Consider the following 12,536-nt stretch of genomic DNA (forward strand, 5'->3'; position numbering starts at 1 on the left):
CATCATATTGCTTACTTCATTTGAAAGTTTGTCGCGGAATTCTCACTTCTATGAACAGATCAACAGTTGCCGAACGATGGTCGTCTCTATAGCCAATGTTTGGACAAGAGGCTTGTCTTCAGAGCACTAACTAGGGGCTTCTTTGCCATGCAGCTTGAGCTGACCAGTATGAAGAGATTACATATGATAGGAACACAAAGCATTAGTGGGCCTCTTCGATTATCAGTCCTTGACAGTCCTGGACTGCTTAGCACTGCTGTCCCGCATTCGATTTTCTCAATCAGCTTCGGACGCCCCATCCACCAGTCCGAGAGCAGCCAGTATCGCATTCGTTTTACCAGAAGTTAAAGACTCTGCGAACTCTCAGAGCTGTCAGCAGATATTTGTTCTGACATATGCAAGTAGCTAGCAGACGGCGGCTGTCTTAAAAAGATGCACGCGGGCTTGACGCCATGTTTTAAAAGAGGCTGTGTGTTTATGTGTACTTTGTGCGTTCCAGACAGCAAATGTCATGCACTCAGCTATCACTTCTGTTAAATCGATGCTTCGTGTGCCATAATGCGAGGTTTTCATGAGTGGTCTAATTGCTGCAACCTTAGTCCTTGTGTTTTTTAAGACAAAGCACAGTGATCAGGCGCAAATGCTTGCTTTTCTTGATGTGTTTCGTGAAATCTGTCATGCTCATTGCTATATGCATAGTAAACAGGTAGATTTCGCTTTTCAGATGAGTGAAACTGGTGGACGAGGAAACGTGTCATATTGCATGTAGATATTTAATGCTGGTAGCTGGCATGGCATACAGGGTGTTTCACGTAACTTGAGCCAAACATTAAAAATATGCAAATGCCACGGAACTGGACAGAACCAAGGTAAAGTTGTTTGCCCTCGCTTCGAGATACTCATTTTTTTTTCATTTTGCCAGATTAAATAATTAGTCTTCGGTAATTAATCAAATTCTCAAATATGATTAATACATGCTACATAAGTGTTTTTCCTAGCGTGAAAGAAGCCTGCAAATACACACTAAATTGTTGCGTGACTGTCCATTCGCAGCACTTTGCGTGTATTCGCGAGCTTCTTTCTCGAAAAAACACTTCTACGCAGCATGTCTCGAACAACACAAAGCTGTATGGGGAGCTTTTCATGTTGCTCTACAATTTTCTCATGGACACTTCTAATCTAGTTATAATATTTGAAAAGTTGATTAATTAACGAAGTTGAAATATTTATTTTGGTGTAATGAAAAAATATCCGAGTATCTCCAACTGACGGCAAACATTACCTTGGTTCTGTCGACCTACGTCACACTTGCATATTTTTATTGTTTGGACTTTGTTCGTAACTTGGACGAAGACTCCGTCCGGTTCCTAGCGGATCAAATCAATCAGGTCTGGGCTTCCGGCAGGGTCCCACCGGAATGGAAGAACGCCACCACGGTTCTCATTCCAAAGCCCAACAAGCCCTCGGGCATCGAGAACCTCAGACCCATATCACTCACGTCGTGCGTGGGTAAGGCGGCGGAACACGCCATTCAGAACAGAATCTCCAGATTCCTCGAAACCAAGGGACTATTACCACACAGCCTCATCGGATTTAGACCCGGTCTATCAACTCAAGACACCATGATTTTAATCAAGCACCAAATCATTGATGACCCCATTAGAAACGCCAAGGCCATTCTTGGGTTGGATCTAGAGAAAGCGTTCGACAACCTCTCTCACCAATACATTGTGGACACCATTTCTAAACTCAACCTCGGAGCTAGGTTCCACTCGTACGTCAAGTCATTCTTGGATAACAGGACGGCTACGCTCCGATTTGCCGACCTCTCCACGGAGACTCTCTCGCTGGGGAGCAGGGGCACTCCCCAAGGCTCGGTCATCTCCCCTATGCTTTTCAACCTTGCCATGGCGGGACTTGCTGAGAAACTAGGGCAGATCCACGGGCTCGAGCATACCATATACGCAGATGACATCACCATGTGGGTGTCCAAAGGAACCCCGGGCATGGTGCAGGACATCTTGCAAGAAGCAGTGAACGCCATAGAAGAATTTCTAATTCCCACAGGACTCAGATGCTCGCCTACTAAGTCGGAGCTGCTCGTACGCAGACCCACGCAGAAGGGCCGCAGGCCATACTCATCAGACTTCGATTACAATCAAGAAATTACCGTACGAACCACTTCGGGACACGCCATACCGTCCGTCGATAAAATCAGAGTCCTGGGTATGATCGTAGAGACTAAAGACGTCAATGCCTCTACGGTTCAAAAGCTCATCACCAAAACCAACAACGCTATTGGGCTGATCAGAAGAATTGGCAATAGACACAGGGGCCTCAGGGAACATAATCTCATCAAACTAATACACGCGTTCGTCACCTGTCACTTCGCATACGTTGCGGCAATGCTCAATTGGACACGATCTGAAAGAGATAGACTGAATGCCCAAATCAGAAAGGTCACCAAGCAAGCCCTCGGCATTCCAACCAGCACCAGCAACGAGAAGCTGGGGCACCTGGGCATGCACAACACCCTGGAAGAAATTGCCGAAGCCCAGCAGCGCGCCCAGCTTGCTAGGCTTTCGACGACGCCTCCGGGGCGCACGATCCTAGAGAAGCTAGGCTTTGCGCAAGGAGACATAGAAAAAGACTTTGCGGACCTCCCACGGGACATCCGCGCCAAGATCATGGTCCGCCCTATACCCAGAAACGTACACCCCGAAAACAACAGGGGCAGACGACAAGCGAGAGGACAATTCCTTCTTAACCAAGCCTTGGCGAACCGTGAACGCTCAGCTTTTGTGGACGCGGCGGCATACACGGGAAACAAAGCTTTCGCAGTGGCGGTTGTGGACGGCCGTGGATCCACAAGATATGCAGCCACGGTAATTGCAAGGAAGCCTGAGCAGGCCGAACAGGTTGCGATCGCTGTTGCGCTCACCGACGACAATCTTTCTCATATCTACAGCGACTCAATAGCCGCTATCAGAGCATTCCAAAAGGGCACGGTCTGCGCACAGGCTCTCAGGATTGTTTCAAAGAAAGAGATTAAGAACCACTTCATATACTGGTTCCCGGCACACTTAGGACCAAAGATCGGCGACGTCCCCAACCTTAACGAGGCGGCACACGAGGCTGCGCGCGCGCTTACAGACCGCGCGGCTTCACCCAACCACTCGGAGAATAAGGACGCGCCCACTACATACAATGAAATCACTAAACACTACTACCTACAACGCAGACAGTATAGCACGCCACACCGCACGCTCACTCGAGCTCAAGGGGTTACACTCAGAATGCTACAGACAGACACATACCCCACTCAAAACAGATTACACCATTACATGCCTGAGCTCTACGACAAGTCTCATTGCACCAATTGCAATACATCCCTTAACGTACATCATTTACTCTGGCCGTGCTCGCAAGCTCACGTAAACTACGACCAGGACAAGCGCAAGTTTGAAGAGGCAATCCGGAGTGAAGAACTCGCTCTCCAACTCTGGGCCGTCCAGCAGGTCCACGACGCCGCCAGGAAACTCAACCTCCCGGTTCCGTCGTGGGAGACGCCCACTCCATGAGAGCCCAAAGCTCTCGTGGCCTGCAGGACCTGAATAAAGTTGATTTCCTTCCTTCCTTCCTTATTGTTTGGCTCAAGTTACATGGGACAACCTGTATAATCAGAGCTTCACCGATTGCTGTTGTCATGTGTGCTGATTCCTTCTGTTACCCAAATTCGAAATTTTGCTTTTAGATGTGCAGGATTAGTAGACAGTGTAGACGCGCTTTGTCCTAGACGCACGTCAGCCCTTTAGTAGACGGTTTCACGAGCTTTGAGGATATCGGCTTGTGCTTTGTGGGTGAACAGTGATCTGGCACAACCGTGCTTTTGCTTATTTTTGTGTGGCAATGACGCTTAAATTTTACAGGAAATGAATGAGCTGGCTTAAATACAGCGGTTAAGGGGCCCGAAGAGCGAGAGCACGATGTAAACTGAGCTTTGTTAACGTGTTCAATGTGCTCAGGCTCAATGAAGCGGCCCCGATTGTCAGTAGGCTGGACGGCAGTGCGGGCGGTGGAAGACTTGCACGTGCCCACGTGCACGTTTTGCGCCTCCTACGGCCACGGTAGGACGACGTGCCCGCCCAAGGCAGACGCTACGAAGGCGGTCTGCATGAAGTGTTGCGGCAACCACCTGGCCGTGACGTGCCGCGTACAGATGGGGCAGCCGGAGGTCTGCTGCAATGAGTGCAGAAAGGCCGCCCGCGAAGCGTCCCATCCCGCGGGATTCCCCGAGTGCCCCATCCGCATGGAGCGGGTGGCTCGCCTCAGGGCCCGCACCAACTACGGCCCCCCGCGATAGAGCGGCGCGGGCGGCCGCGTGAGGGGGGGAGCCGTGGCCCTGGGGGAGCGGATGGGGCCGGCGGCGCGATTCAGATGTGTCAGCTGACGCTCGACCACGTTCGCCGAGCGACGGCTTTGTTGACGGACCACATGGCGCGAGACGGTTGCGTGCTCGCGGCCGTCATGGACCCATACACGCAGCGGGGCCAGCTCCCGAAGCTTCCGCCGCACTACCAGGCGTACGCGGCGGCCGACGGCCCGCTGTGTGCGATCGTCGTGCGCCGGCCGCCTTTCGACGTGTTCTCGACACACGTGTCGCGGCTGGTGGTCGCGGTGGAATGCTCGACGCGCGAGTTCGCGATTACGGTCGTGGCCGCGTACGCGCCGCCCCACAGGACGATGGACGTTTTAGAGCGCAGCTCTTTGGCGTCCGTTCCTGGGTTTCGCGTCGTCGTCGGCGTCGTCGTCGTCGGCGTCGGCCTCGTAACCAGCTCGCCTCCGCCGCCGCGCTCCGCCGCCGCGCATGCGCCGCTGCTCCGCCGCCGCGCATGCGCGCTGTCGGCTCTCCGGGCGAGGGAGGATGATGGAAGGGAGGAGGAGAGACTGTGGAGGAGGGCTGGCTACACAAATGGCTCTTTGGCGTCCGTTCCTGGGTTTCGCGTTGTCGTCGGCCTCATAACCAGCTCCGCCCCCCTTTCATCCCCCCAGCGCTAGCAGCGACCGACTGATACCGCTTTCGTGAGTCCGCTACCGCACTCACGAAAGACGTCGTGCACTTCCTGCAACTCGCATTAACCGTCCATCGATCCACACCGATGTTAGTAGTGGGGGACTTTAATGTTGACATAAAGACAAACAGCAATTTCCTAACACTTATGCGGGAGAACATCCCGTTCCTCTCGCTCGTAACGCGTCCCACGGCTGTGACAACCTCGCGAGGCACTTGTATAGATCTCGTCTTTGAGAATCAAGCATTGGTGTACCAAGTCGAACATATATCAGTCTATTTCTCCGACCACAAAGCTTCCTTCATGACTGTCAAGAACTGTTAATGGAGTCTTTGTTAAAGGAATACGTGTGAAAAATAAAAAAAAAATTCTGTGATAGCGCATACATGTGTTGCTCGATTTCTTTGCCTCAATCTATCGAAAAGGTGAAACAGCTTATTTGCTGCGCTCAAATTTCGCATTAGGAAGTAACGTAATCGTCGGTAATTTTTTGAACACCTATAGCGCACGCCATCGACGGAAGTCGCACGCCCGACATTCTGGTCATGGGCGACTTCAACGCGCACAGCGTCCTGTGGGGTCTTCGCGAGGGAGATGACAGGGGCACTCGGCTGATCGAGTTCGCGGCGGCTGCGTCTCCGACCAGGAGACGCTATCGGAGCACCGCCGCTTGGATATCGCCGTCCACACCGGCGCGTGCGCGACTGGCAGGCGCCTCACCAACTACGGCAGGCGACAGTGGGTGGAGGCTGTCCGCAACTCGCGATGGTTCGCGAGCGCGGGAGGCGCGGACGTCGCCTCGCCGGCCGCGCTGGACGCGGTCCTCGCGAAATTTTACACCGTCATCGATCGCGAGCGCGTCAAGCAACTTCGGCCGGCGCGCGAGAGGAGGGGGGCGGGCGGTAAATCGTGGTGGACGCCCGAGCTGGACGGCCGACGCAGGGCGGTTAACGCGATGCGGCGCCGTTTTCAGCGGTGTCGCTGCGATCAGCTGCGGGCTAAAGCCCCTCAATTTTCCAAAAGTAGCGCCATTCTTAGATCTTTCCGCCACCCCGCTCACCCAGGCGCTTCCTCCTCCACTCCTTCTGTCGCCCCAGCCTCCTCCGCTCCCCCATTGGCCAATCTGTGTCACGTGAAAGCGGGCCCCGCACTTTTGTATATTTTTTTCTTTCCGGCGCAGAGCAGGCGCCGCGCTTTTGTATATCTTTTCTTTCCAGCGCGCTGCGACCCCCAATCTTGGGCCTGCGACCCCCATTTTTGGGCCTCCGCGACGAAGTACGGCAGGCGGTTTGAAGGAGCGCGGTAGTTTTATACAATGTGTTAGGGCCGAGTGCTTAATTGCGATGCCGTGCTGCTGCGCCTACGGTTGCCACAACAGACCCAGTGACGGCAAAAAGCTTTTTGTTTTACCATCCGCCGGGCGCAACGCAAAACGAAGAAAAGTGTGGATTCACAAGATCGGGCGGGCTGACTTCGAGCAAGTGGCAAAGAACGCGCGGCTTTGTTAAGTGACACGGCTCCTCCAACCTCTTCTTTTGACGCCCGTGTCAAAACGGGCCCGTGTCCAGTGCATTGGGGGTGCGTTAAAGAACCCCAGCTGCAAAAAAAATTAATCCAGATCCCCCATTATGGCGTGCCTTATGAGATCGTGGTGTTGGGATGTAAAACCCAAGAATCAACTTTTCTTCTGTCTTGTGTGCCTTGACTGTTCCAGTTAACGCAACACTGCTTCCTTGTGAAAACTTACAACGCAAAAGAATACAGACGCACGTAGTATACAGAGATAAAATTAGCACTTCAACAAAAGTGTTGCTGGTGCCAATGAGGGAGGGGGATAATTATTTTCTGAACCTCTTTCCAGTTGTCCCATCAAGTTCCTTCTTTCTTTTCTATCAAATTCTAACCATTTGCACTGTAATAAATAAATAACGATTTCATATGCTGGTAAGTTGTTAAAATTATCTATACCGCCTATGTGTGAAAACGTTGCTCATGGCCACCACAACCTGTGCATGAGCTACGTACATCTGTAAAAGGCGCGGAACAGAAACGGCCCTGCTGCCAGGCATTGCTGACCGCAGACAGTCGGAATCTCTCACGCGCCGGCCGAACAAAAGCATCCTGCAGGTACGTAAATTAACCTACGAAACCACGTGCACATACTTTCGCGCTGTCAAAACCTGAAACTCTGGTAATTACTCGCGTGTCTGAGCACACCGCGTGCTTGTGTCGTGTTTCAGCAACACGAACTTTCAACGTGCGCGCGCTTTACGCCTTAAATACGCCTTGAATAATGGTGCTTTTCTCTATTTCTTCCGCAAATCCGACACGACATTCTTAAGGCCAGTTACCGACTGACAAAGCAAGATCTAGATTGAAAAAACTGCTCCGCAGGACTCGAACGAACTTTTCCGCGGATTTCCTCCCGTAGCGTGTTAGCCGTCGTCTGCTACGGCAGGCCCACTGCCGGCGGCGCCACCGTCGAGGCCGCGCCGAGCGGAGGAGGAGAGAAGTGAATGGCGCTACTTTGGGAGATTGAGGGGCTTTACTGCGGGCCCTCTTTCGCAGCGAGTACAGCCGGGCGCTGGCGAAGTACCGCCGAGACGTGGCGCGCGTGAAGGAGGAGGCACACAGGGAGGTCTGCAACCAGTGCAGCCGGCGGTCGCTTTTTCAGGCCCCCTTCCGCCTGGCATTCGGGGCCGCCCGGTCGCATGTCATGTTGCCTCCGCTGACGCGGCAGGATGGCGGCCGGACGGCGAGCGTCCTCGAGTCGGCGTCGCTGTTGCTTCGCCATCTTTTCGCGCGCGATATGCCCGAGACGGACGCGCCCGCGCACGCCGAGATCCGCGCGGTGGTTGGCCGGCCGTACGCCACGGTTCAGAGGGAGCGGCCGTTTTCGCTGGGCGAAATTCAGGCGGTGCTCAGCAGAATGCCGCGCGGCTCCGCTCCGGGTCCGGAGGGCCTCACAACCGAGTTCGTCGGTGATTTATTCGCCGCGCACCCGCGCTTCGCGTGTATGCTGCTGAACGCGGCACTGCGGTTGGGGTACTTCCCCAGGACATGGAGGAAGGGCAGATTGGTCTTTATCCAAAAGCCCGGCAAGCCGGTGGATTCGCCCAGCTCGTACCGGCCGATCTGCATGACCTCCATCCTGGGGAAGGTGCTCGAGAGGCTGTTGCAGGGCCGGCTGTACTATTTCGCCTCCACGCGCGGTCACACGCATCCCCACCAGTACGGTTTCACCCACGGACGGTGCGCGGTGATGGCGCTGCACGCGCTGTGCGACCACATTAGGCGCCACAAAGCCGAAGGCACGCCCGTGGTGCTCATATCGCTGGACTTCCGGAGCGCTTTCGACAGTCTGTGGCACCCCCTCGTCATTAAGTATTTTAGGGACCGCGGCTGCCCGGCCAACCTAGTCGGCCTGCTCGGTTCATTTCTGGAGGGCCGCACTGTTGAGTACGCGTCGCACGCCGGTTCGGTCTCGGCGGAGACGTCGATCGGCAGTCCGCAGGGGTCGCCCATCTCCCCGCTCCTGTGGAACGTGGTTGTGGATGGGCTGCTTCAGTTGCCGATGCCGCCCGGGGTGCGAGTGCAGGCGTACGCCGACGACACCATCGTACTCGTGCCGGGTAAGAACAGGGCGCGTGTTATGGAGGCCGCGGCGGAGGCGATGCGTCGCATCGAGGCGTGGACGGCCGATTGTAAGCTCGCTCTCAACAGCGCAAAACCTTCTGCGTCCTCTTCTCCTTTGGAAAAGGGGGCATGGAGAAGAGCCACCCGACCATCCGGTTGCAGGGCAGTGCGAGGGGGCTCCCATTTCGCTCGTCTGTCAGGCTCCTGGGAGTGGTGATTGACAGGCGCCTGTCTTTCTTCGAGCACGCCGAGCACCTGCAGCGGAAGGCAGAGACGCTTGCCATCAAGTCTCTGTCGTTCATGCGGATGCACACCACCGTGAACTTCACCATGCGGCGCCGCCTGTACCGACAGGTACTCCTGCCGGCGGTGGCATACGCGTCCCCCATATGGTGGTCGTCGTCGCCCGACTGCCGGCTCAAGGCCCGCATGATCACAGTGCAGCGCACCATGCTGCTAGCGATCACGGGCGCGTATCGCACGACACGGACGGCCGCGCTGCACGTGCTCGCAAACCAGCCGCCCATCGGGCTGGAGCTCGACAGGCTGAACGCGGAATTCGCCCTGTTCCGCATGCGACGCGCGGTCACGTTCGGCGTACAAACCTTCACGCCTGACGAGACGCAATACCCGCACGATGCCTGGGGCGCCCACGCATCGGAGGCGCGTGGGTTTCCCTTCGCGCGGCTTGACGTCGCGGCGGCTCGCGCGTGGTCGTCCGCGCCGGGCACGCACGTGTACACCGACGGCTCCCACACGTCGAGGTCCGCGGGCGCGGCGGTGGTGTTGTTGAGGCCGTGGGGCTCGATCGAAATTTCGCCTCACGGTCGCCTCGAGCGCCTATTGCGCCGAGGTGGTAGCGCTGACCGAGGCTTTGAATTACCTCGACACACACGCGTGGGAGCCTCCGGCGCATATTTACGTCGACAACTGGTCGCTCCTCGCCGCGCTGTGTAACGTGGTCACTACGGACGCGCGCGTCGCGAGCATTAAAGGCCAAGATATAGTCCGGCGTTCTCGGCGCGCCAGGCCGCGGCAGGCGAAGTCGGATACGCTGCGCTAGCGACGCCAGGGGTGCAAGAAATTTGGTTCCTCTAGAGTTCGGCGTGCGCGCGCAGCTCGAGGCTGGCGCCATCTGTGCGTCCGGGAGCGCAACTTCGCCGCCGCGGCGAACAGCTGTTTACATGGCGCATGCGCTTCGTTCGGGTAGCGCGCGCGCTTCTCGTTCCGCGCGCTGTTTGTGCGCTAAAATGAAAACTTTTGCGGGATGGAGTTAACTTGTCCTGACAGCCAGAACAAAAAAAAAAAACATAAGGTTTTACGTGCGAAAACCACTTTCTTTCTGACCTGGGCTTCTTTAACGTGTACCTAAATCTAAGCACACGGGTGTTTTTCGCATTTCGCCCCCATCGAAATGCGGCCGCCGTGCCTGACAACCAGAACATCGCACTCATATTGCTAGTACTTCGACTACGTCAAAAACGGAAGCGGACCATGTATGTACATGCGAAAGCTATTCGACAAGCGCCCTCAACTCGGCGACTACCACCAGCTAGTACAGGAGCTGCGAAATGCAGCTTACCTGTGGCGAGACCACACTGCTTTCGTATTGCTTCCCACGCGTTGTTCTTGCGCTCTGTGTCGCGGTGGTCCATGCGTTTCACATCGTATATGCATGGAAGGTTGCAAATCGCTTCAAGCAGGCGTCCTCACTCGCGCTGTCATCCCACACGGATGTTCAAAAAACCACAGCCGCACTGTCAGTACGCGCACCGCAGGCCGCCATTCTGCCTTCTGCTCGCTGCCGCTGCAGCGCGCAGTGCATTCTGGTCTAGCGGCAGCCGCGTGAAATAGAACACGCTCTATGTCCCCGCCGGCGGCGTTGTGCTCGCCAAGCGCGCCTAAGCACGCCGGCTACGCCGGGACGCCGGACTGTAGCGTGCGCGCTTTTTACCGACGTCGCTTAACCGCGCCGCGCGTGGCCGCGCGCGCGCGTTACGCCGGACTATATCTTGCCCTTAAGGGCGCGCTGTACCGTTTACAAAGACGGGGCGCCTTGTCATTGTTCCACGTGCCCGCCCACCGGGACATCTTTGGGAACGAGCTGGCGGACTTGGCGGCGGGCTCTGCGGCGATCTCGGGAATGGACCGAAGGTCGCACCGGTCCTTCCGGGTCGTGAGGGCCGCGTTCTCGGCCGCCGTGCGAGCGCGATGGGCCGTGGAGTGGCGCGGGGAGCACTCCGACACCGAACAATACAAGTGGGTGCCGGACATCACGCACATACCGCGGGACTTCCCGCCGCCTCGGCGGTTGGCGTGTCTCGTTACTGCCCACGGCAGATTTCCCTACTATTTCCATCGCTTCCGCATCTTGCAGGACGCGCGCTGCCCTTGCGGGGCGCCCTGCCGGGACGCGCGGCATTTTTTCGTGAGCTGCGCGTTGACGGCCGCTATATTGGAGCGGATACGGGCGTCCGGTGGTGCTCTCGCGACGGGCGATTACCCGCACCGCCTCAGGGACCGGACGGCGTGCTCGTTGCTCGCGGAGATGGTCGGAATCGTCAGTGATCGCATGCCCGACCAGGGCGGGGTCGGGGTGGCGCCGGACGCCTGGTAGGCCGCGCGACGCGCCGGGGCGGAACATCGTACGTCGAGCGTGGCGGCTCGCGTACGCCTGCGCGTCTTTCGTGACGGATCGCCCTTTTGCTATTCCTTTTTAGCCGCCTTCGGGTTGTCTCGCGCGCGTGCGAGTGGCCGTCTGCCGGGGGACCGGTCGTGACACTGTCCTCTGGACGAGCCGGCCCCTGGCCGAGTAGGGCGGGGCTTTTGCCTCTGCCGGCTCTGCCGAGACAATGAGCGGCGGTCCTTGTGCCGGGGAGGGCGCGGCGTGCACGCCGTACACGACGTGCACGACGTGCCCCGCCGAGTCCCGCCGAGTCACAGGCAGAATGCTGGCACGTCATACGTGATAACGACCCGGCCGGCTACTGCCCCGGTAAACTTTATTTCTGTTGGCCTCTAGTGAGCCACATACGGTGAACTAGACGTGGGAATGCTTTTGAAGCCTTAGTCCGGTCACACACTTTCATAAAACTCCATAAAAATTGGTTTTGGAACCCGTCCTCGCGGTTACCTTTGCCCCTTGAAACCAGAAAATATCCAGGACTGAAGTTCCCGCCTTGTTTGTTGCGCCGAGCTTGCCCTGGCGCTATCGAATTATCATGTGGCGGGTGTACCGCCCCAGTAAACTTTATTTCTGTTGGCCTCTAGTGAACCACATATGGTGAACTGGACGTGGCAGCGCTTTTGACGCCTTAGTCCGGTCACGCACTATTATAAAACGCCAAACAAGAATTTTTTTTGGAACCCATCCTCGCGTTTACCTCTGCCACTTCAAACAAGAAAAACATCCAGCACTGAACTTTCCTCTGTGGTAGCTGGCCTGAGCTTGCACTGGCGCAATTCAATTATCATGTGGCGGTAGTACCACCCCCGTAAACTTTACTTCAGTTGGTCTCTAGTTAGCTATATACGGCGAACTGGACGCGGCAGCACTTTTCGAACCTCAGTTCTGTCACGCACTCTAATAAAATGCCATACCAAAGTCCTTTTTGGAACCCGTCCTCGCGTTTACCTCTGCCCCTTTAAACAAGAAAAATATCCAGGAATGAAGTTTTCGCCTTGTTTGTTGCGCCGAGCTTGCCCTGGCGCTATCGAGTTATGTGGCGGGTGTACCGCCCCTTTTCGAAGTCTGCTCCCTCAAATGAAATAAAAGAAAATAAATGAAAGGAGGGAAAAGCCCGTTCCTACTGACGCAATAACAGGCTT

The sequence above is a fragment of the Dermacentor albipictus genome, unplaced genomic scaffold (genome assembly GCF_038994185.2).
Source record: "Dermacentor albipictus isolate Rhodes 1998 colony unplaced genomic scaffold, USDA_Dalb.pri_finalv2 scaffold_15, whole genome shotgun sequence".
NCBI lineage: Eukaryota > Metazoa > Arthropoda > Arachnida > Ixodida > Ixodidae > Dermacentor > Dermacentor albipictus.